This window comes from Vicugna pacos, chromosome 6, assembly GCF_048564905.1.
Source record: "Vicugna pacos chromosome 6, VicPac4, whole genome shotgun sequence".
NCBI classification, from domain to species: Eukaryota; Metazoa; Chordata; class Mammalia; order Artiodactyla; family Camelidae; genus Vicugna; species Vicugna pacos.
In genome coordinates this window covers 20,919,288-20,945,779 of record NC_132992.1, presented here as the reverse complement: position 1 = coordinate 20,945,779, position 26,492 = coordinate 20,919,288, and the positions used below count along the sequence as shown (strand labels likewise).

Below are 26,492 nucleotides of genomic sequence, written 5' to 3'. Positions count from 1 at the left end.
CTTGGCTACACGTTAGAATCATGTGGAGAGGCTTTTAAAAAAATGATACATACATCGGTATTTCTTTAAAGTTCCCAATGAATCCAATGTGAGGTTAATGTGAGAACCACTGAACTAGAATGCACAAACACAAATAAGAACTGCTTGGGTTTACTCTGGTCATGATGGGTACAAGGGAAAGAGAGAAAAGCTGAGCTCCCACTTTCCAGGGAAGAAATGTAGGGACCTACCTTATGAGAGGAATGCTGCTGGCACCAGAAGGATAATGACCCTTACAATAATAAAGGCTTGAAGGATACCTCTCAAGTTTTATCTGGTTCTCACCCAAAGTGGAATACTCTAATGACTGTGTTTTACAGTATCTTTGCTCAACATCTCTAAAACCAGCCTTCATTGTTAGAGTTCAACATTAGAGAGACTTACCCCAAGAAATCAAGCCCAGGGAAATAGTCGCTCACTTTGGCAACAGGGCTACATCAAGAAAACTCGGGGAAAAGGGAGATACTAGGCAAAGAGGTAATTTCTTGTACGGAGAAAGACTAGGTTCTTTCCTAGGTTCAATCCTAGGTTGTTGCCAGTAGGCACCATGTAGGGGACGGGATGAACCACAAGAGAATGTGTTGGTAGGAGTATATCCTTTATAGCCTACAGTAGAATGGTGAATTTCTATTAAGTGTGATCCATTCTGCTTTCCTGGAACCAGAAATATGTTTGTTTGTTTGCTTGTTTGTTTGTTTGTTTTAAAGAAAGTGGCCTCTGGCTGGGTATTGGTTGGGGAGAGGAGTGGGTAGAGAACAACCATTAAACCCCACCACCATTCACACTGGCAGACACTTAAGGCTTGCACACTAAAGAGGAAACAAGGGGTGCCCTCTCATCTAATTATGGCTAGCCAGGGGTTTGTATCTCTGACAGCACAGTTGTTTTCTACCAGGAAACTGACAAGACAAGCTTGTGAGATGAGGGCTAGTTTTGGCATCAGGAGGTTTGCCTGTGATTTGAATGAAAGACTTTGCCCTGCCATGAGATAGGCAGGTCTATTTCTCTCCAGCTGCCATCCACCATGCAAGATGACTGCACTTTCTAGAACACAGATAATCTCTGTGGACAACATGCTGGCAACCCAGGCACCAAAACGTCTGGGAATAAAAAATGAGCTGGGCTCATCAAATACCGGAGAAACACAGGAAACAGACAGTAATTCCATTCCTCAGCTGTTAATAGTGTTTCTTCTGTCTTCGCAACTGACTTTTGAACAAATCCCAAGTCTTCCACCTTGGACAACTGACTAAACGAGAAGTAAAGAGTATTATTGAGGGAAATATAAATTAAGTATTTAATTGTTCCAGGACTCAGTTTTTGGTTCTTTCTACCTTAATTTACACCCTTGGTAATCTCATCAATTCTCACAGCCTTAAATTCCATTTATAACATAGATCTCCAATTTTCTGTCTTCAGCCCAAACTTTTATCTCAAACTCCAGAATATAACACTGACTGCATGACAGCTCCATTTAGATGTCTACTAGATATCTCAAACTCCACATGTCCAACAGTGAACTCCTTCTTTTGTAATTTTTTGTTTTGAAATAATTTCAGATTTATAGAAAATTTCCAACAGTACTAAGAACTCCTGTGTTCCCTTCACCCAAATTCCCCTAATTGTTAACATTTTCCCATATTTACTTAAGCATTCTTTCCCTGTCCATATATGTATGTATATATACTATTGTTATTTTCTGAGTCATTTGAGATTAAGTTGCAGACCATGATGGCCCATTATTCCCCCAATACTTGTGATGTTACCTACGAACAAGAACATTCTTTAACATAACCGCAGTGCAATTATCCAAATCAGGAAGGTAACGCTGATGAAATGTTGTTATCTAATCTACAAGCCTTATTCATATTTAAGCCCAATATTTTACTATTATATATGTATATATATGTATGTGCATATATATGTATATGTGTGTGTATATATATATATGTGTATATATATGTATTTTTTCCTACTTATCCAGGGTTCATTCTGGAATTACAAATTATATTTAGTTGTCATGTCTCTTTAGTCTTTTTAAATCTGGGACACTCTGTCTTTTATGAGTTATTAAAGATATTTTGCAGAATGTTCCTTAATTTTTTAAAGATTTTAAAAAATTGTGGTAAAATACACATAACACCAAATTTATCTTAATCCTAACCTTTTTTTTTTATTAAAAAAACTGAAGTATTATCAGTTTATAGTGTGTCAATTTCTGGTATACAGCATGCTAGTTTACTCATACATCTACATACATATATTTATTTTCATTATAGATTACTGCAAGATATTGAATATAGTTCCCTGTGCTATACAGAAGAAACCTGTTGTTTACCTATTTTAAAACAGTAGTTAGTATCTGCAAATCTTGAACAGTCTTAACCAGTTTAAAGTACACACTTCAGTAGTGTTATGTATATTCACAGTGATGTGCAACCAATCTCTACAGAACTCTTTTCATCTTATAAAACAAACTATATCCATTAAACCCCTCTTAATTTGGGCTTGTCTGAGGTTTCTCAATAAGCAGATTGAGGCTGTGCGTTTTTTAGCAGGAATTCTAAAAAAGTGATGCTATGTTCTCAATGTACCATATGAGGAAGTCAGTTTGCCCCATTACTGGTGATGTGAACTTTGATCACTTGGTTAAAATGATAGCTGCCAGATTTCTCTACTGTAAAGTTACTATTTCCCTTTGTAATAAGTACTTGCAGACTATGTACATATCCTCTTCCACATCAAATTTAGGACCCGTTGATAATCCTTGCATGAATCAATTATTACCTTAATACTAGTCAAATGATGATTTTTCTAACTTTATCTTTCCTTACTCATTTATCACCTGGCGTTATACTATAAAGAAGAGCTTTCTTTCTCTCCCATTAATTTATTATATCAGTATGGACTTCTGGATCTCATTTTAGTCTATGAGTGGTAATCTATTACTATCATTATTTATTTTGATGCTAAAATAGTCCCAGATTTGGCCAATGGAATCCTTTTAATTTGGCTCCTGTGTCTTTTTGACAGGCTCTTATCATTCATTATTTGAGTACTTTCTTACTTTGTGGCACAATAAGTTGTCCCAGGCTCATCTTATCTTTTCTCTGCCCCACCCTGGAATCAGCTATTTCTCCAGGGCACCTAATTTCTTTAACAGAGAATGATATTCAAATCTCGGTGCTGTGTGCTCATTGTTAGTGAAGTGTCATTCCTTTCAGGCCTTTTCAGTGACAAAGAAAATATTTTTGAGTGTGCATATTTATACTTATATGTCTACATATTAAAAACCATGAGTTCACACCATTAAATTATCTCTAATTCTAATCCTAATCCAACATCATAAGGTTCATTCCAGTCTTCCCCCTTATACTTGTAACTCCTTTTTCTGACAGCGAGAGACTGTTATTTACTTTTTATTTTACTTTTATCCTTTTACTTATGTGCTTAATCTCAGAATGCACCAAAAGCAGCTTGAGAATTCCCAAGCCACACAACACCTGGAGAGTAAATTCTTGATCTTTTATTTCAAATGGGCTCCACCCACAGCCTCTTCCATCTCAGTTGATGTCAACTCCATCCTTCTAGTTGTTCAGGACAAAACCCTGGACTCATCCTTGACTCTTCCTCTCTCTCTCTCTGTCTCTCATACCCTAACTCTAATCTGCCAGAAAACCCTGTCATGTCTGCCTTCCAAACACTTTCAGAATCCAACCACTTCCCATCACTCCACTACTGCCAACCGTGCCAATTCAAGCCACACCACCATCTTGAGCTTGGATTTCTCTCAGCTGATCTCCTCGTCTCTTAATCAGTCTTTTGTCAATGCAGGAGCCAGAGTCATCCTTTTAAAATGTAAGCCATTCTTCTGCTAAAATCCTGCAATGGTCTCTTTTACTCAGAGGAAAAGCCAAAGTCAATGGCTTAAAAAGGCCCTACGTGATCTGGCCCCCTTATACCTTTCTGACTTCATCTCTTACTTTTGTCTCCATCATCCTACTCCAGCCATGCCAGACTCCTTGCCGTCTGTCAAACCTTCCAGCCACATTCCCACTGAAGCCCTTTGCTCCAATTTCTCTGCCAGAAGCAATTTCTTCATTTTCTTCAAGTGCTCAATCTCACTTTCTCAATGAAGCCCACACTGACTCCTGTACTTGAGACTCCCCCCACCACCCCGCCTCCACCAGCAGTCGATCCTCCTTTAGCTGCTGTGAGTTTCCTTCTTCTATAATGCTAACCACCTTTTCATATACCATAGCATTTACTCTTTTATTATGTTAACTATTTATTGCTTTTCCTCCATTCCTGGCTCTCTGCCAAAATTTAATCTCCACGAGGGTATGAATTTTTGTCTGTTTTGTTCACTGATGTATTCCAAGTGTCCAGAATGGTGCCGGGCATACAGCAGACACTCAACAAATATTTGGTGATGTTGAATGAATAAATTATTGAGGCCCCAGCCTCAAAAATTACTTCATCTCCTACTTTGGCAGTATAGTTTGATTAAAGATTTTCTGTAAACCATAATCTGATCTTTAACCTATCACAGCAATTTGGGCTAGTGGCTCTCATATTCGTACATCAGACTAACATTCTCCCAAGGAGGAAGGTGTCCTTAGCAGAGATTTAGTAACACACCCATACCAGTGACCCAAGGCCCTTCAAGTGAATGTCAAATAAAAGTTCTAGAGAAAATTGCACAGCTTTTTATATAACCTGTGTGTCTCTATATATGAGGCTTCTGCTTTTAATTTCTATAATAGCGTGAGGGCCTGGAATTTCATGTGGAGTTAATGTACACATCTGATAAATTTGCACACTTTGAGAGCACTATTTAAAAACCTTCTAGTTCTCTCTTTGCTGATCAAAATGGAGATTATCATCATAACATACATATTTCCTAGTACCTACAAGGCCAGATATTTTTAGCACAAAGTACACTAATGCATGCAAAATTTTTTGTGTTCTATTTTCAGTGGTGGAAGAAGTTAACACTTTCATCAAATTCTCAAAGGGCCTCTGACCTAAAAAAAACAATTAAGAATCACTGCATTTGACTATTTAGTGGAACTCCCCCATTAACAATAAGTTTCCTGAGGACAGGAACCACGTTTTTCCCTTCATCAAATCTCAGTGCCTAGCAGGTAGTAAATAGTAAGTGTTTGTTGAACAAATAAAAGTCAGTGAATGAGTAGCGAATGAATGAATGAATCACTGCGGTCTCAGCTCACACTCTGCCCCCTTTCTCCAGCTTTCTGAGGAGACGGGCCACAGTAGCACAGAAGGGACAGCTGAATGATGACGTTTCAGGGAAGGAATCACTCTACAAAGTTACTACTAGACTTGAGTGAGGGAACCTTCGTTAAGTGTGGAAAAGAAATCTTAAAGGTGGGAGAGACTTCTTTCTTTCTCTAGTTTTTTTTTTTAACGTTGTGGAGCATTTTGAGGCAATGGGCTCCTGGGGACTTTGGCACTGCTGTGTTCTTCTGGGGACTAAGGAGAGGCCCAGAGCACAGGCTGTAAGAACTTGCTCTAGGTCCCAGATTTAAGAGGAAAAGATAATAATGCCTTTATGTTCCTTTATAAGTAGTTTATCAGGGTAGGAAAGAAGGCAGAAATTCAAATAAGAACCCTGTTCAGGATAAACCTTGTGGATTTAATGTATCTTTTTGGAACCTGAATATATTAGTCAGGGCACAGAGGCTACTCCTCTAATAGCACACCCTGAACTTCAAAAGGGTTTTGAAATATTTATTACACAATTTATGCACCATGTTGGCCACAAGGATTCATTTCTATTTATAAGAGAACTATCCACTAAGATGGATCAGGCTATGGCTGAGGACAGGTTCAATCTCTGGAATTGGCTGCATCTATTCTGCTGAGGGAACTTACTGCCACAGATGGCTTGGCTAAGAATTACCCCAAATACTCCAGAGGGTAGCAAGTTGCCCTCTGTCTCCACTTTACACTAAGCAGATGACCAAAGCAGCTACAGAGCATAGTGAGTTGTCCAGAAATAATCATGACCAGAGGCTCTACTGGGCCACCGTGACAGCTCACTTCAGAGATGCAGCCATGCGAGAACCTCTCCCCTAAATCAGACCCCACGAACCATGTTCCCGACAGAGACAAAGAAAGAGGCAAAAGAGAGGTAAACCAACACACATACAATGGAGAAATCTCCCATTACCCTTTCTGCTGAGCAAAAGAGCAGTAACTGGGGGCAGCTGTAGTCAAGGTCACACTTCATTACTCAGTACTTCTGTGAGTACCTACTAGGTGTTAAAGTGCAGTGCTGAGTACAGTGGGGGTACTAAGTGAACAAGATGAGAGCCCATGGTCTCTAGTAGCAGAGAGAAACATAAATGCTAATAACTGTAATGCAGGTGAGAAAGAGAGATACAGATACACATGTGTTTAGAAGAGGTAGTGAGAGTATTGGGCCAGTGGCAGTGGGGTCTGTTGGCTGTGCTTGGTGGCTCAAGGAAGGAGTGAAGGCTGGGGACTTGGGTGTCCAGCTAATGAGGCCTCTTTTATTCTCTTTTATTTTTTCTTTTCTTCCTTCCTTCCTTCCCTCCCTTTGTTTCTTCTTCTTAACACTTTACATCCTTGAAAGTTTTGAATAGAGAATCAAAGATGATCAGAATTGTTCTCTGGAGAGATTAATTGAGTCATAACAAAGTTTGTGGGAACGGAAACTGACAGACAGAGGCAAGAGATCTTCACGACAAAAAATCAACAGGTCCAGGCCACTGACTACTGTGGGGATCAGCCAAAGAGATGAGTCGAAGGTGGCTTGGTGAAATGCTGATGTCATCCAAGAAGAGGGTCCCCAGGAGAGAGATGAATGATGTGCAGTTCCGGACACATGAGCAAAGTGCTCATGAAGCTACCTGACAGGCTGTTGGAAATGTGGAACTAAAGCCCTGGGGAGAGGGTGGGATTGCTGGAGCTATAGATGAGAGAGCATTCTGCATACAAATGGGAGCTGACACCATGAAAATGGATGAGACTGACAAGGGAGAGAGTTTAGAAGGAGAGAAGAGGGTCAAGGGCAGAACCTTCGGGAATGCCTGCATACAGGATGAGAAAGGGGCCAGACAAAGAAGCCAAAAGAGTTGTCAGAGCAATAATAAGAGAATCAACAGACTGTCACAGAAAATAAAGGAGGAAAGAGGCTCAAGGAGGAGTGGAAGTCACCACGGGAAGTGCCACACAGAGGTCAGAGGATGGGACTTAAGGAAATGCTGGTGGGGCTTTGCAGAGCAGTTTCACTCATCTAGTGAGGTCACAAATCAGGTTTCAAGCGCAAGGGTTAAAGAGGGAACGAACAGGTTGTTCAATTCTTATTTGTGAGCATCCATCCGTCTTTACTGCTTGCCTCTTCTTTTTCCTCCCTGAACTCACCATCTGTCCACTTTCACTGCTACGTGCAAGTTTCTAAAGCCTCTTCATATTAAGGATTCAACAGATACTGACAAATATTGACAAAACAAGTGAGTAATTCCCTCTCAGAATCCCCATGCTCTTCAAACGGTTATTGCTTATCTAGATTTTGTTCCCCAGGCAAAGATACACTGAAGACAAGTGAAATGTAGTTGTTTATTTTCATGGGCTGGGAGTCAGGCCTGAGTTTAAATCCTTGCACCCCTACCACTTCCTAGCCGTGTAATGTCAATGAGTGTCAACTGAAAAAAGGACGAAATAACAGCTCTCATTTCACAGGTTAATGTGAGGACCAAATGGGATAATGTACATGGTGCCTAATACATAGGAAGGGCTCAATAAATTGTATCATTCTTTATTGTGTCACCAGCTATCATCACGGGTTACTTATTGAAATAAATATTTATTATTGTTAGAGACAATAAGGAACAGAAAAGAAGCATTTGAAATCGTTTCTGGCCTCACAGGAGTTTATAATCTTATTAGAAGAGTCAAGGCTGATGCAGATGAGAAAATAAAGGAATGACACCTAACTAGTGCTAGGTGGTGTGGTAATGTCTGTAAGGGAAACAGAAAACAAGGAAGAGGGAGAGATCACTGGAGATTCAAAACAGAGGTGGGATGAAGATGCTCTTGCTAGGCCATGGAGACAGAGACAGACAGAAAGAGAGAGAGAGAAAGTAGTCTAGAGAATGCATGAGCATGTTAACACAGAAAGGCCTGTGTGGGTATTGGGGTCACTTATAACCAGCTTTCTGAATGTGGAAGGTAAGTGATGGGAAGTAACTGGACACAAAAACTGTTAAGACATACTATGGCAGCAGTTCTTGGTGTTTGGTGGAGCCTGGGCAATTGCTGGGAAGTCCATGCAGGTCTGTCTGGAGGTGGGCAGAAAGAGCCAGTAGGTCAACTGGCCTCACATGGTGGAGTCAGGCAGGCAGACTAAAGTCATGCTTTTGCAGGGGTCCAGAGGACTAAATGCTTTATTGAACACCAGCCAGGATTGGAAGTGAAAGACTCATTCCAGACTGGACTTGCTCTTAATGAACCAACAGGTCTGGATCTTGAGCCATTAGATAACAGGGAGCATCAGGAGAGCTGGGGCAGAAGAGGGGCAGGCGGGTATCAGTGCCCCAAGTGCGTATATGTGCACCTGGGAATAAATGATCATGTGCACGCATACCTCCAAAGTCTTCCTGAGCATTTCAGAGGCTCTAAATCTCCCTAAAGACTGCAGATAGCATCATTCTTTTGACACCTCTAGGGTCTGCTAAGCTACACACTCTAATTACATTTAGTGAGAAACCATCTTAGAACTTAAGTATATTGAGACATTTCTAGTCTGTAATAGAAAATGGCGCTAAATGATGAAATTTCTCTAAATATGCCTAACCATTCTATTTATAGATGAAAGAAAAACATAACACAGACATGGCTCTTTCAAATTCAGTGACCAACTTCCGAAACATCTGCACCAAAAAGATATGATATTGAGAAGTGTTTGGGGAAAGAATCACGGTATCATTCACTAATCTCAATTTATAAGATGTCCACTTGCAGGGTATATAAATTAATCCACGTTTAACATGATAATCTTTGGGGTTTACCTAAAACACTATTAGTTACCAGAAAGTCATCATATTTTTGAAAAGTTCATTCTCAAGTGAAAGCACACATTAACTTTTGAAAGTCATTATTTTGCAGTTTGCATTTCCAACTTTAAAATTTTTCTCAAATAACTGAAGTTAAGACTACCATACTGGCAATACCTAAATTCTAAAAAAGGTATATCCTCAGAGTTAATCACTAGCTTATTTTCTCATAGATTCAATGCTATAAATAACAGGTTCTACGGAGCAGCCATGGACTTAATCCAATGTGGCAATTTGTGTCTCCAGCACCTCATATAATACCTGGCTCATGGTGCTCTTTAAAAACTTGCTGAACAAATGATCTAATGAATCAATGAATAAATGAAGTATAGGCCTCTGCTGTTTGAAAGTAAATAACTCATAAAAACCAACTACCGTATATAAAAATATTTCTTTTGGAAAACATGTTCTGAGTCCCAGCTTAGCTGCCAAGCACAACCTCTCCTATGGTCATCCTCTAACCTTGGTGGCCTAATAGGAATCTCCCCCTCAGCTCTGAAAGAAAACTCAAATTAAGTATCAGCTACCCTCCATGTTTTCTCATGTTCACTGGGGAAGTCTTATAAAGAAAGAGGGGTGAAAGGAAGGGGACCATGAGAGGGAAGAGTGATGCGAGAGCCTGGGACACATTCAACAGAGACTATCATCAGGGCTGGTCCAGCCCATCCTGTCACCACATATTCAACATTAGCCTGACTGGAGCAGGTGAGGACAGAAGCCGGAATGGGGCGGGGTCTGGGCAGCAAAGTGCCTGCACTTGTGATGGAGGAAAAATCCTATGCACGGCCTACACTGAGGAAAGGAGTCTCCCTGTGCTGTCCTTTCTAAGGTGAAAGCACTGCAGTCTAGTGGTCAAGTGCAAGCCCCTGGAGCCAGACTTCCTGGGTTCAAGCCTTAGCTGCCAGCTTACCCCGTGTGATATCACATAGCTCTGTACCCCAGTAAAATGGGGATAAGAGTCCCTACCTCAAGGGCTGGTAGGAGGATTAAATAAATTAACAGTGCCTGCAATGTACAAGGGCTATGTAAGCATCTTATTTTTTTTTTAATTGAGGTATAGGCAGTTTACAATGTTATGTCAATTTCTGGTGTAGCGCATAATAGTTCAGTCACACATATACATGCATATATTCGTTTTCATACATAAGAGTTAACTAAACAAACACATCAGGCACCTAATAAGTTGCTGATTACATGTTATACATGTAATGATTAAAAACATGTTCGCCTTGAAAACTATAGGCCTTCCTAAAGATTAAGGAGCAAGAGAAAAAGAATGTTGGTATTGTTTACCAAATATCATTAAAAAGCATAGTACTATCTTCAATTGTGCTGTGACTACTGTTTTCGCTTCAAAAGTAAAAAAAATTTGTGCCAAATAACCACCTAAGAATAGGAATTTTAAAATGGTACTATGAGGTTCTCAGTGAGAACCAAGCAAGTCTTACTGAGACTATTTTAGGAGTGTATTTTCTTCTGATAATAAGGAAGAATATAAAATATATCTTTTTGACAGCATTGCTCTATGAACAACTATTCAAAATGGGTTCCATTAAAGAGTTCATCTCATTTCACTAAGTGAAGTAAGGTCATCCTTTTTAATTTCAGAAACGTCTTTGCCCAGACAAATGATAAATGTCATTTGGACCTTTGGTGCCTAAATTGCAATAATTTTTTAGGCACAAACTTCAGGGTTGGACTGCCAAGTCTACATGCTTCCTTTCATGGTTTGCCAGCACAAAGAGGGGAAAATGTTTGCTAAATGAAAAAGGTTACGTCATACTGAAGGACTGTGTGCTTCAGAATGGCTTTCCTTTGCCCAGTATTCCAAGATCAGAGTAGCAGTCATTTCCTCCTTTACTGCAGAATTATTCTTTTAAATGAAAGGTTGATTTACACGTGCATTACACTTATTATCTTGCTAGAGCACAGAATAAGGTTTAGAATATGATATTTGGGTGTGGGGAGTGACTAGATGTGGAGAAATCCCCCATTCACAGAGTCTCTAACAGAAAAGACCAGTTCACAGGACCCAAAGAAGCATTGCTCTCTTTTGTCTCAAAACCAAGCTGCTTATCAGCTCGCAGTCCTCCAAGTTCTCTAACCCTCTACAGAGCAATCTCATTAAACAGCAACTTCAGCAAACTCAGAGTCGTGACAAAATGTGGCAGATCTGGTCAGACACGGGAAAGCAATAAAAATCCCTAAAACTGCTTAGAACACTCAGACCAACAAGTACTTATGTAACAGGAATCTGTTATGCCACTGAAGTGTTTTACCAAGAAACCATCACAGTGCTTAAGATGCAGTTAATATTTCTACAGGCTGATGACGTGTTTCTTCATTATACCCTGAAGTAGGTGGTGGGGACTGTGGAAATTGCATGGGCCCTGGAGTATGAAGACGTGGGTTCAGCTGTAGCTCTGTTATTTAGAAACAGGGTAGCCTTGGATAAAACGGGATGATAGTAATTCCCGCTGTATCTATTTCACAGAATTTTTGAGAGGATCCAATGAGATCATGTATCTGCAAGTACTGTGTAAACTGTTAAGGCCTTCCAGATTTGACTCTTTATTATCCTGATTGTATCTGACTGCTTACTGTGTATATTCATTAGTATGGATCACAAACAGGGTATACTACAAACCAGTCGGCACGTGTATCAGGTGCTGTTTTTGACAAGTCACTGACCTAAGAGCATGGAGCCCTCGGGAAGTTAAATAAGGCTCTTAAACCCTGCTGCAGCCTACGGAGCAAGTCCTACCATCTAGGAAAGGCTAAATGTTCACCCATTTTTGTGTATAAGATAAAAGCCGTAAGAAAGTGGAACCATGCACATCTATATTAGCATTTAAATCAATATTTTATCTGAGAATATATGAGGCAGCAGGATTATTTAGGTTAATGTTATCTACTTGAAATATTTGTTCAAAGCCCAGGCTGCCATCAGAGTATTTAATGTGGTTTAGATCAAGGGATTAGACTTTGAGGCTTAATGGAAATAAACTTCAAAAGGCACTTTTCACAAAAGTTAATATAAATGGAATATATAAATATAAAATATCATTCCTGTCTCAAAGGAACGGTTAAGCAGTAAACACAGAGCTGTTTGTTCCACGGCTCAGTGGGATTTCTGTTTCAAAAAGAGGGAGGGCCAACTCCTTTAGTAAAGTGTGGAGCTACTCTCAAAGGCTGTCTGTATAAAGTGATGAGGAACAATTTGATTAAGGTTAGGCATGTGGGGTAATTAACCCTCAGCAGGAAAATCTGATAGCAGTCCTGGCATATGGAACCTTGAAAAGAAAGAATGCCACTTTGGGGCACAATCATTAAAAATTTCTCGTCACTAAGTTCTCAAACTGTGCCCTTGTTTAATACTAAGTCCACAGGCACCAGTCAGTGACTGCACCCCTAAGAATTCTAGTCTGACTCCAAAGGGGGAGACAAAGTATATGGGGTAGGGGAAGGCAGCCCTGGCTTCCAGAGCTCTAACTCTTTCCTTTTCCATTCTTTTTTCTCATACAGTTCTAACAAGTCTTTTGTTCTATTAATCCCAAGCCAGCACTGTCCCTTTGTCCCCCATGTTTTGGTCCTCCTAACACAGACAATTTATCCCAGGGAAATACTTTTTGGTAGAAGGAGACAGACCGTTAAAAGGCAGAGAGATGGCTAATAGTTGGTGTGCATATATAGTTCTAATGCCTCTATGCTTGTCTGTTTTTCCTCTCCAACAGGCTGTACTTCACCCAACTTTGTAAATGGTAATGTTGACATTTTTATTAGCACAGTGAGTGCACACAGTGATCAACTATTAAATGCTTATTGATGATGATCAAACACTCACATCCAAGATGCTCTGGACAAGAAAATCTATGCTACTTTAAAGGTATTAGAAGAAGTGTTTTTATAATCAGAAAGGCCACTCATAATATCTTTGGCATCTTATTAAGAAAAAAAAACATTAAAATCCTCGGCAGAGTGCCTAATACCAAACATTCACTACTTAATTTTTATTGTTCTCTAAAATTTTAATGTAAGTTATCATTGTAAGCAGATTTTACACCTTTCAGTGCAAAGAATATATTTCTCAGTATTTTCTAGAGTACCTAGAATTGAACCAGGCAGAATAAAAGACTGTCAATTAATTAAAAAAGTGAATAAATGTTTTCTTTAGGTGAAATAAATAATCTATATAAAACCCCTTATTTCATTACAGAGTTCTTTAACCAACATTTGAAGAAAATATAACATAGTCAGTATATATTATATCTTAATAAGACTGCTTCACAATTATTTAGTGCTGCTTGTCTGAAAGCATTTTCATGTTTGCTATCACCTTTGCTCTTACCTCATCCCACTGTGAGAGCAACTTAGGTACACTGTCCTTAGTTTACAGGTGAGAAATTGAGACACTGAAAAGTTAAGTGTCTTTACTTGTTCAACAAGCCAGGTACTTTTCTGGGTGCCACATTTACAGTGATGAACAGGACAAAGTTCCTGCTCTTTTGGAGCTTACCCAGTGTTTGTAAATATTTAACAACAGGCTCTCGAGTGTAGGTTCACCATGAACGTATGAATTACTATTTTCCTTTTTTTTTTTTGAGATAATAATTTATTTTTATTTATTTTTTAAACATTTTTTAATTGAGTTATAGTCAGTTTACAGTGTTGTGTCAATTTCCAATGTACAGCACAATTTTTCAGTTATACATGAACATACATATATTCATTGTCACATTCTTTTTCTCTGTGAGCTACCACAAGATCTCGTATATATTTCCCTGTGCTATACAGTATAATCTTGTTTATCTGTTCTACATATGCCTGTCAGTATCTACAAATTTCAAACCCCCAGTAATATTTTCCTTTACTTTAATGAATAAGACAAAAATTGAAATAACAAAGTCTATGTTGGAACTTCACTCAGTTCTCAAGAACCTGAGTGACTTCTTTGCTAAATTAATAGCAATTTTCAAATATGAGAAGAATATTTTCTCAATTTTGTGTGCTATTCACAATGTAACAGTCTTAGATAATGATTGTTAACATTTTATCCATCACTTTAAGTTTAGATCATCAACGAAACAATAAGTCAAACCCTGATTTATAGTGTCTGAAGATTTCAGTGCTGTAAATACTCCTACCACGATCAATTTTATGCTACCAGTATGAAGTCACTGAACTCAGAGATAGGAAAAAAGGCACAGTAGAATACCACTGCATAGTATTTCCCCCAATCAATACAATGGATATAAATAAACTCAAGAGCCCAGATAATCATAAAAGAAGTTTTGAGTATTTATATTTTAAAATAAAACAATTTTAAGTTTCTATAAATTAATTTTAATAACTTATGTGTTTTTTTTTACCAGCTCACAAAGGCAACTCATAGGATAGGAGAAAGTATTTACAAACCATGCATCTGATAAAGGATTAATATTTAGAATATGTAAGGAACTCCCACAACTCAACAACAAAAAACCAAACAATCCTATCAAATAATGGGCAAAGATATTTCTCCAAGAAAGATACACAAATGGCCATATAAGCACATGAAAGGAAGCTGAACATCACTAATCACCAGGAAATGCAGACCAAAACCATAATGAGATATCATTTCACACCTACCAGGATGGCTATTATTAAGCAAAAAATAAAAAAACAAAACAACCCCCCCCCCCAGAAAATAACAAGTGTTGGCAAGGATGCAGAGAAACTGGAACTCTCAAACAAGAATATAAAATGGTTTTGCTGCATTGGAGAACAGTATGGTGGTCCCTCAAAAATTAAACACAAAATTACTGTGTGATCCAGCAATTCCACTTCTACGTATGTGCCCAAAAGAACTGAAGGCAGACTTGAACAATATTTGAACACCAGTGTTCACAGGAGCATTATCTGCAATACTCAAAAGGTAGAAACAACCAAAATGTCCACTGACAAATGAAAAATAAAATGTTGTATATAATATAATGGAATTATTCAGCCTTAAAAAGAAATGAAATTCTGATACATGTTACAGTAGAGATGAACTCTGAAAACATTATGCTAAGTGAAACATGCCAGACACAGAAGGACAAATACTGTTTGATTCCACTTATATGAGGTACCTAGAGTAGTCAAACCCATAGAGACAGAAAGTAGGATAATGGTTACCAGGGGCTCAGGGAAGGGGAGAAGAAGAGTTATTGTTTAATGGATACAGTTTCAGTTCATGATAACAAAAAGGTTCTGGAGATGGATGGTGGTGATGGTTGCACAACTACCCGAATGTACTCAATGGAATTCAGACTTGAAATAATTAAAATGAAAAATATCATGCTATTTCATGTATATTTTAAACACAATTAAAAAGAGAGAGAGAGCAGGAAACAAAATAAGGAATATTCTGATGCCTGAATAATTAAAAAAAAAAAACAGCTCACAATATTATTGAAAATTTAACAATCAGATATTGTGAGCCAGGTCAGGCTGGCTCCAGCATACCAATGAGCCTGCTTTTTTTTCTAATAGGCAGGAGTAAGAGAGACTTGCTCAGGGTCATCCATGAAATGGAAGAGCCTGCCCTGACTCTAGATCCTCTGAGCGGTCTGGCACTATTTCTAGCAGCATACTGTTTTCCAGACAAGCAAGTAACTATCAGGTTAGTGTCAAAAAGTCCTGAGGCATATCCGTTTGTTATAGAATGGCTGCAGGGGGATTAGAAAAATGCCCTGAAGGTTAAACTCTATAAAGGTGGTGAATTTAGAAAAAAGGGATGGGGCAAATTCTGGAGAGAAGAAAAATGGGACAGTAAGGTGGGAGGAGTCAGTGGGTCCAATAGCTGCTAGATCTGTAGATATGTAGGAATAAGAACCCTTCTAAATGGGTTCTGATTAAACTTAAAGGCAAAATTTTGCAGCACAGGGAAGGAAACCATCCACAAAACAAAAAGAAAGCCTACTGAAAATATTTGCAAATGATGGGACTGACAAGGGGTTGGTATTCAAAATATACAAACAACTCACACAACTCAATAATAATAATAATAAAAACCAAACACCTCAATAAAAAAAAAATGGGCAGAAGACTTGAATAGACCTTTTTCCAAAAAAGACACACATTTACTAGGTGGTCTTACAAAACCTGCATCGCAGGGTTGTTGTGGGAAAAAGAAGAGAAGAATGTGAAGTAATATACACAGCATCTAGGAAGAAGTACTCAGTACACTCTGACTGCGGTTAACATTGTGCACACAAATGTTTAATTCAATAAGCAACTATTAAGTGTTACAATATACAAAACATGGCCTCAAATCTAGGTTTTGTTTCATCTTTTAAATTACTAAGTATTTCAGTCATAGAAAATATTATAGAAAAAAAGCCCCAGATGTCTGACAGATTGTTTTAACTCCCTATGATTTTCAACTTTATGAAAATACTAGAGTTTATCCATTCCCCAAATAATACTGGCACTGAATATGCCTCCTGGGAAGATTTCTCTACGGTAAATACCTAGAAGTGGAATTGCTGGTCACAGGGATTGGTAACTTTTGCATCACAAATGGCTCTCCAGAGGGGTGCATCATTTTCTTTTGTACCCAGCATTGCAGGAGCATTCTCATTTACCAACACTAGATGTCAGGCATTTTAATTTTTGCCAATGCTATGGGTATGAAATGGTATTTCATTGTTTTAACTTAACTTTTCCTAATTATTAAAGAGGTTGACTATCACTTCATGAACTTTTGCCTATTAAAAGATTTCCCCTTCAGGAAACTTCCTGTTCATGCCTTTTGCTCATTTTTAAAACCAGGAAACTGGTCTTTTCCTTATTGATTATACTCTGGCTCTCAATCCTTCCCCAGTTACATGCATTACAAATACCTTCTCAAAGTCTCTTCCTTGTCTTTTTAGCTTTGTTATAGTGACACTACGTCCTATGATAAATAAATAATACACCTGAAAGCTCCTAGTCAAAGACCAGTTACAGAATAGAAATTCAGTAAATGTGAGTTTCCTCTACTCTTCCTCAACTCCCATCCTTAAAAAGTTCATAACTCAGTAACAGAGGAGTGACTAAAAGCATTGGTTCTGGAGTTGAATAGATTTGGTTCTGAATCCCAACTTTATTATATTCAGCTCTATTACCTTGGCCCACCTTGCTTAAGCTCTTTTAGCCTCATTTTCCTCATCTGTGGAAGTGGGGTAATAATGCTTAACTCTCAGAGTTACTGGGAGGTATAAAGGGTTTAGTCCTGGGGCTGCTATCCTGTCAACACTATCAGGAAAGATACATGATGTATACAGATAACTATACTATAGAGCCAAATATCATAAAAACTCTATATGAGAAAAACAGTCATTCAGTGCTATCAGAGTGCAGAGCTGACGGTGATAACATCCAGCTGGGGTTCCGAGGGAATGAGGGAGGCTTCACAGAGGAAATGGGCCTTGGAGAAAGGCAGAAATGAAGGAGGACATTCCAGCAAATAAAGCGGAGGCGTGGAGATAATCTATGTACCTGTCTCCAGTCCGCCAAAGTATAGGGACAACTGAATAAGTCAGACTCAGGAAGTAAGCATTCATTTTCCTGGTTATCAGAGTATTCTATGCACTAAAAGATATCTCATGACTTAATTAGTATTCTGAGTATAAATATGGAATACTGTTGGGCTTTGGAATAAAATTTGGTACACAAGACTCAGTGGAAGAATCATCCAGAGAGGGATGAATAGGAGAAGAGGATACAGCACATCTGACTGGTATAAAGAAAGCAAAAAAAATGTAGATGCCAAACGAGTGACAGGCGAGGGCCTGCTGCTCTGGAGAGCCAAGTTTGGTGGCTACAATCTTACTGCCTTTCTGGGGATCAGCAAGGTATGATTTTCTTTCTTAAACAAGAAGAGTTCTGAAATCTGACCCAGAAAAAAATGCAGCCGTTTCTCATTGCCTTGCTTATAGAGGACCAGATAACCATTGTTAAAGTATCTTTTTTAAAAAAAAATTTGAAAACAAATTTCATTCAGTGTGTTTTATCCTGAACAAAATGTGCTCCACTTTAGCATCTACTGCTGTCTACTTCTCACTTAAAACAGCATTTGACTGAACCAGAATATACTGGAATATCTATTACTATATTTCTCATGTTCTATCTCACTTTTTCCTTCCAAATTTATAACACATGGTCAATTACTTTAAAAACTGATTAGGCCTTAACAACAAGGACCTACTGTAGAGCACAGGGAACTATATTCAGTTTCTTGTAATGACCTATAATGGGAAAGAATCTGAAAAAGAATATATATATATATATTTGAATGTATCACCTTGAATCACTTCGCTGCACACCTGAAACTAAAATACAACATTGTAAATTAACTATACTTCAATAAAAGAAAAAAATTTTAATTTAAAAAAATGGTTAGGCCTTACATGATTGTTTTCTTAACAGTTTATAATTTATATACTCATGAGAGAACTGACTTAGGAATCTGTTATCAGATCCAGCTGTGAACTTTTGTTCATCACAATGAAGTGCCTCAAGTTGGTGTGTCTGATGCACAGTGAGGCCAAACAAACAGAAATGTTGCAGTTTGGTGCAGAGAAAGGATTACTGCAAAGGCTCGGCAGGGAGAACAGGCAGCCTGTATTCAAAAGCCGCAAATTCTCCAATGGTTTTCAGGGAAGAGTTCTGAGAGACAAAATTTGGGGTGAGGGCTGCAGGGTGTGTGACTGTCTTCTGATTGGTTGGCAGTGAAGTAACAGTAACGTCTGTATAATCTCAACCTTCCGGTTCCCACCAGTCTGGGGTCTACGTGCTTGTGGTCAGCATGCACTCACCTGGGTGGGGGTCTTAGTTTCTGCAGAATAACTTAAAGACATGCATCAGATTGTTGTCTATATCCTTTCAGAAGGAACTAGGAATCCTGTGGCTCTATAATCCTATTAATTGCTTGAGCCTGCTCTTTGGAACTCAGGGAAGGCCTAGAAGACCTTTTTTCCCCCTACCAACAGGAAACAGGGGACACAGAGAGGCTTCTGTATCCAGGAGGGCCCCACAGGGTCCTGCTCAGCTTCACTTTTTCCTCTTAGAAAATCCCAGATTTGAGCACGGTGAAATGCTTTTTTTCAAACAGAAAATGGTGGGCAGTTCTAGATATGAAACCAGAAATGAACCATAGCAGCAGGGAAATTCTCATCACTCAAATCCAGCAGAACCCTAAGCATTTCTAAAGGGAAAAGCTACTACATTTCTCTACCTTTTCCAAAATTTATCTGCTCGTGCTGATTACTGTGTGTGCACAGATGTAGCTAAAATAATCACTGTGGGACCAACAGTTCTTTCCTCATTGTCTTCCAATTCTTTTGTTTGCCTCTGGCATAAGTAAATAAACAGCAGGTGTATTATTCACCACTAAGTCAGTCTTACCTGCTTGTAAATTCCTAAAATACAACAGAATGAAAAACCGCAAGAAGAATCCGTGCTGTTCATTGAAATTTGAGCTCAGTCACTTGCATAAGGACAGAAGGGATCCTGTGGTTGATCACAAAGTATAGACTCTGACCCTGAGATCACAACCCAGAATTTACCTGCTACTATGAGGTTAGTGCTGTTTTCTCTCTATTACATCTCTGTAACAATACCATAAACTCAAAATGTGTCTTTCTATCCTTTAATAACCACTTTCTAATTTTCACCTGGATGTGCCCTATGCACAGCATATACCATTTATTTACACAATGGTGATTTCTTCTTTCTTTCAGAGCAAACAACTCAAAAGCAAAACACACACAAGTCAAAAACAAACAAAACCAGAAAAATCACAGTTTATTTTCCATACGAAGTTCCTTTCTTTATGTACCCTGGCAATATTTTGAAAAGAATTAAGATGTTTTATTCTTTTGCCTTTCTGAATGCATAAACTTCACCCTATCTAGCTCAAGGCACCTATCTGCTTGGGGAGAGATGATGGTGTTTTAGAGAAGAAGTGTAAATAGAAACCAGGAACTGACATTGGCTTTTGATTTGCAAAACACTATGCAGCACACTTATCAGCTTTGCTACAGTAACAAATAATCTCCATTCTTAGTGGTATACAGCAACAGTTTCATTTCATCCTCAGATTTGAGCTTGGCCACAGGCCATTGTCAGCTCATTTGTGACCCTGGCTGAAGAAGCGGTCCCTGTTTTGGTCATGCCACCCTCATGGCAGAAGGAATAGAACAAGAGGGCTGGCGGAAGCCTGCACTGAGTCTCAAAGCTTCTGCTCAGATGAGGCCTCTATCACATCCGCTCACAGGCCATTGACCAAAGAAAAACACTTGCCTCAGGCCCACATCAGTGGGGCAAGGATGTGTACTCCCCTCTTATACGAGGTGCTGCAAGTCACAGGGCAACAGGAACAGAGAATGAACAATTGCGCGCAACATCGGAATCTACAACATGCCTGAAGATGGCAGCCTTGCAAGCCCAGTTTTCTTGGGAGAGGATTTCCCAAAATCCATTTCTTCTCCCTTTGCTGTATCAACCTATACAAAAGAGAATGTGGAGAAGATATTCTATCCAGCTTTTCAGCCACACTAGGTCTACAGGAAGGAGGAGGATATAATGTCAGAGAAAGGCCAGTCCTTCCACACCCTCAGCCTGCAGAGACCAACAGCTGAGTCCTGCTCTCTCTTCATGTTTGTTTGAGACTCTAGGACAAGATCAACTCTCAGGTGGCCTCCACCACATGGGGCAGAGACACGGTGACTCTGTGCAGCAAGGGCTGGCAGAGAAGAGCCCGAGGTTCAGCTGCTCTGCGCCCCCATTACCCCCTTAAGGCACAGACCCTGAGAGATGACAAGAGGGAGTAGTGGACGGCAGATGCAGCAGATTCAGCAGTGTGCAGTCAGTGGAAGCCAAAGTGAGGCCCAGCGCGGCAGAGCGCTACTGGGTTCTGATCAGGCAGCCTGCAGCCAAATTTCAGCTGTAATGCCAGCAGAGCAAGCAGCACTCAGGTGGATGAGGGACATTGCCCCCGAGACCCAGAGACAGACCAGCCTGTCGTTTGCGACACAACCTCATACAAAAGACTGAATTACTGCGTCAGTTTAAGCTTTAAGCCAGATTAGATATTTAGATAATTCATCTCCCCTGCTAATCAGTGGGTAGGAGCCCAGGAGGAAGGCCACTGACAAAATAAAGAACCTACATTTTCTCTTAGGAAGGCTCAAACAAATAATCTAAATCACTTCTATTTTGTTCACCACTGTATCCGCAGCCCTAACACAGTGCCTGATATGAGTATTCAATAAATATTTACTGAATGAAGGCGTGAAAGACAGGCAATTGATTAACTGGGAAGGCTATGACTGAGGTTCCAGGCAGAATAAATTAAGACAACGCCAGTTTCTCCTTGCCATGAAGTCAACAGTCCCCACTGCACTCCTAAAACAAGCTTGTAATCTTTATGACATGGCTCCTACCGCCATTTTTAACTTACATCTGATTCCCCACTTCAGAGCCCTTAAGTAACTGCTCTGTCCTTTTACTTCAAGAAAAAATCATGAATAGCCACGAAGGATTTCAGCCTTGCAGTCACAATAGGAGAGCAGTGAGTGCTATGGAACCAGAATGGGTGATGTCTGAACAAATAAACTAACGTTGGCATTCAGGGGCAACTTGATTTTACCTGCCCCAAGACAACCTCAGTGTTGGAGCTGTCGAGCCTGTAGGCGTTATAGTGGCTGGGATACATAAACAGAACATCACAAGGAATGACACAGAAAACATGGTGAATAAAATACGAGGCTATACAGGACTGAGGTGGAGATGTGTGCTGACTGAAACAATGAACCTCAGCAATGAACTGTGCTTCTCAGCGCCCTAGCTGTACAACAGAATCACCAGTGACACTTTAAAACAGAACAGATGCCTGGCGATTCTGACTCAGTAGGTGTGGGTGAGGCCTGAGCAATACTTATTTTTAAAGACTCTGCAGGTCATTCTTATGCGTGGCCAGAACGTTCTGCAAATAAGAACACTTGAAAAACACGGTCAGCGAGTCCTGAATGAACTAATGAATGGAAAGGCTCCTTGGGATTATAAATTCTTCAAGAGCATAGACTATGTCTTATTCATTTTTGTACTCTAGCCGCCAAAGTTTCTTGTAGTGAATGAATAAATGGATGAACGAGTCATGAATGCTCCACCTTGGTAGCCTGATCTCTCAGGGAGTGTTGAACATGGGAAACAAATTAAAAAGTGGATAGCTGATGTTTGTTGTGTGTACTTCCTTAACAGAATTCCTGGCATAATTTTAGACAGACTAAATAAGAATGTGTGGTCATTACAACAATAATCTTTAAAAAAAAAGGAAATGAAATTAATTTTTTTGTTGACCTGGGGCGCTAAGGGAGGGAGACAGAGGAAGTTGGCCCTATGATAAGATTTATAGAACAAAATCCTACATTCAGGGTATGAAGAAGAGCAAAATCACAAAGCCACCTCATTCTGCCCTAATTGTTTACTTTTATATTTACTTCTCCTTGGGCAGCAGCATAAGGTACAGCTGAAAATACCTAGCATTACTGATACCACTTACGATGTAAGGCAGCACTGCTTTGTATGTTTAAGGTATTAATGACTCCAAAGTCCTGGATGAGTGAAGAAAACACGGATGGACTTAGTGAAGTTTCTAGCCCCCTGTAAACTTCATGTTCAAGCTTTGTGGTAACAAACCTGATGCCAATGAAATTTAGCAAGCATGTTTTACTTTCTAAGCCTCCCCAGTTTATGGCTAAATCACAGGCAATTCCGCCTGTTAGCAAAGCTCAGCCACATGCTGGATCCCACTCCGTACCCCCAAAAGGAGGTGAAGGAGGCTGACGAAAGGATGGCAGGGTTTGACTCCGAGGAAGGCTGTCACCCTGACAACTGAGGTTACCCAGAAGGCAGGTGGATGAAGTGCTGGACAAGGGATAGTGAACAAAAGAATGTGCAGTCTGAGGCAGGCAAGGAAGAGAAGAATGTCCTGGAACTCAAGAGGGAGAAGAAACCCATTCTCTGTTAAAATGAGATGAGAGCTTTCTGACTACAAGTTTTCCAAAAGGGGTCAGTATGGAAAATGACAGAAGAGAAGCCCTGAGCCTGCAGGAGGGTGGTTGGTTTGACTGACTGTCCTAATCAGAAGGCCTGGCGGAGTGATTGGACACCTGTGTGCTCCACAGCGTCGTGATAGTGCTGGGCCCTGCCTGCCTGGTGGGCGGGTGCACACTCTGCTACCTGCCCTGGCTGACAAAAGCCATCACCCGAGGAAGTGCACATGCACCCTGAATTCCCTGAAATAAGCAAGAATATAAAGTCTGTCCAGGGCCTCTTGTCAGCAGGAAGAAAAAAAAAAAACTACTGTGGCTATTACAGCTATTCTATCATTTCTATATGAGAATATAAAAAACAAAATTAATTATGTTAATGCTCTTTTACTCTATTCTGTGTACTCCAGGATTTGGTGGATATTTCTATGATATTCCTCAATCACTTACACCTTCCTCTGTCTTAACATTAAGATTATCTGAATGTTACAAAGACATCTGAGAAACCAAAGACATGGACATCTTCTTTTGTTTTTCTCAAATGATTACTGTGTCCCTATCCTACAGATTATTTGGCCAGAAGCATGCCATGTACAGACCAGGTCCCTTGGAAGCTTTTCAATATTCCAGCAGCCCAGAAGATACACTATTAAAGCTTTTCAACTGATGAGGAAGGACAAATTCTCTTTTAAGAAGAGTCTCAACAAATATCACAAATGACAGTTTTTACACAAGCCTCTTTCTTGATATGACATCAGTGAGCTCTATGCTTAATATTTTCATGTGTTACAGCTTGCATTGTGTTTACTCAGTAGAGGCTTTTGTTTAGCCCATTAGTTCCTTTTGCTTTTTTCCTCAGGAAACTACGTAGGTAAACACTTCTAATATCTAAAAAACGGTTTTAGTTCTGAGTTAATTTCAAAAGTGGAAAGAGGAAAGGCAAAGGAATATAATGATTAACATCACAGGCATTGCAGTTAAACTCCTTGAGTTCAAATTCTGGCTCTGTCACAAACTGGATAACTTTAGGCAAATTATTAAATCTAAGTCCAGCTGCCTCTATAAAATAGAGAAAACAGTTTGTTGCTAAAGATTTACAAAAATTAAATAAGATCACGTTTGGGGCTTAGCACAGTGTCTTATATCTAATAAGTGTTCAGTAAATGGTGGTTATGATTCATTCTTACCTACTTGATCTGAAGTCTAAATTTTCCTATGCAGCATTCACAACATCCAGGAAGACACAACAGGCCACAGACACAGCATAACTGATACTGGTGGTCAGATCGATTCTAGGAGTTTGCCTCGTCACGCAGGGTTCTGGAATTTGGCCAGGCTGCAGAGCTGAAATTGTTGCTCTTGCTCCCTTGGCAATAGTCTGGGCATGAAAAAAAAATCCTAATTTTGATAATCAAAAGTCAACGAAAATACACTTTTCAGGCAGGTGTCTAATTGAATCTGGTTTCCCTGAAAAGAACAGTGATATAATTTACCACAATAGGATCTTAAAGGTCGCCAATCATGCAGGGTTGACTACTGTTCATTCAACCCTCCTTTCTCAGCAGAGTAATTTAGCTTTTCAGCCCTTCTTGTTAGAATTATCTGACTAGTTATTTAAATGTTTTGTTACCCTGACCAAATAAGGCCTGTGTTTTCCTTGAGGGCCCATTTGGCCTAGGCTCAAGTTCACAGACTTCTATAGACTGGCAAACTGAGTTACATTGTCCTCATTTGCCACCTGTTTCAGTGTCAATTTCCTAGTAAGGGATTACAGAGAGAAAGTTGTGTTCCTGTTCATACTCCTTTGTGGGTTAATGGGCCTATCTGTCCATCCCAGGAAGATATTTCCCCCTTACTTAGCCCTGTTTGGGGCATGGAGATGTAGGGCTTGCCTACTTCCCTGTTCTTCCACCCTGGCCCCAACATTCACACTAAATCCTCAGCAACTTCAGCTACTTTCAGATTTCTTTCTTTCTCCAGGCTCTGGGATAGTATGAAACTTGGGAGCTGAGGAGAAACTGATTTAAGAAGCCCTTGTCCAAAACTGGTAAGTTCTGTCATCAGACTCCATCTAACTCTAACCTAACAACTGGTTGCTTGTAATTAGGAGTCTATCTTCCCTGTACCCAGGCTACAGAACTGTTTCTCCACCTTGTCCTCTTGTGTATCTGCCCCCTCTTTTGGTGATCCCAGGCCCTGAAGCTGACTCCCTAAAAACACTGAATGCTGCTTACTCCAAGAGTCCTCATTTCCACTGGCTTATATCCCAATATTATTTCTTATTAGAATCTCCCCTGTGTCAACTTCCATATTTGCCAAAGGCCTTGTCCTATGGCTCGAATTGCTGAATTCCTCCCGGCACACGCAACAGGTCCCAGACCTCAGTCCAAGAGCCAGAGAGCCTACAACCATGCTGTTGCAGTTGGCTCTTCCAGGTCTGGCTGAGTTGCAAGACAGGGTACCCATACCCAGAGGACATACTACATAAACGAGTAGTTTTAAATTTTTGTTGTCTTGTCATGTCTTGTCAAAAACCCATAGAGACTCTTAAGGAATCTATAATCACTAAGCAATGAAATCAACCATGAAATAGCTTGTATACCACTTAGGCTTGGTCTGAGTTTGAATTTTGCACACATACACCGGGAGCATTATCCTAAGTGCTACTCTGATGGTGTAAAGAAGTACCCCTTAGACTCTGCACGTGCCTGACTGGCTGTGAGTCAAACACTCAGCATCCTGGCTGACTATGACTCTGGCATTTGCAAGAATGTCTTCTGCCAAATTCTTCTGGCATTTATTTGAAGGTGTCAAAATGTGTTTTACCTCCTAAAGCATATTTTACTTTCTTATCCAAAGAATGTTGATTATTACCTGCCTCCCAGTGTTGTCAGTATACCGCAGAAGTAATAGAATTTGGAGACACCTTTGGATCCATACAGTAAAGTGATGTGCAATTATGTGGATGCTTCCCTTGTTAGAGGTTGGTGTCTGACTATATTTTCCTTTGAACCAACTGCCAACTGAACAATGTTGATGACCCTATATTCAAAAATCTATTTTCTATTTACACATCATAAAACTTCAGCAGCCCAGTGCTATTCTGAGGCATCTGTGGAAGGTGATGTCAGTCAGGTACTTTTTATTCATCAGCTGAGAGGCTCTTATTTTTTCCTAAAGCCAACTAAACAGAGTGACTCGAAATGTCACATGCATGTTCCTGACAGACCTTCCCCATAGTAAATTTTCTCTAAAGGCACCGCTTGGATGAACTAAGTGAGAAATGTGTGCT

General features: G+C 39.7%; 1 protein-coding gene across 17 annotated transcripts in view; it reads right to left on the bottom strand.

Moving 5' to 3' along the window:
• FRMD5 (FERM domain containing 5) overlaps window positions 1-26,492 on the bottom strand; it is a 372,595-nt gene that overhangs the window by 109,954 nt on the left and 236,149 nt on the right. For 3 of the 17 annotated variants that reach the window (XM_072962556.1, XM_072962558.1, XM_072962559.1), the window contains one exon: window positions 24,388-24,578. The exons of the other annotated variants lie outside the window; for them this stretch is intronic. The gene's annotated coding sequence lies outside the window, so the exon portion shown is untranslated. The remainder of the gene's footprint in view (window positions 1-24,387; window positions 24,579-26,492) is intronic. 17 annotated transcript variants of the gene reach the window in all.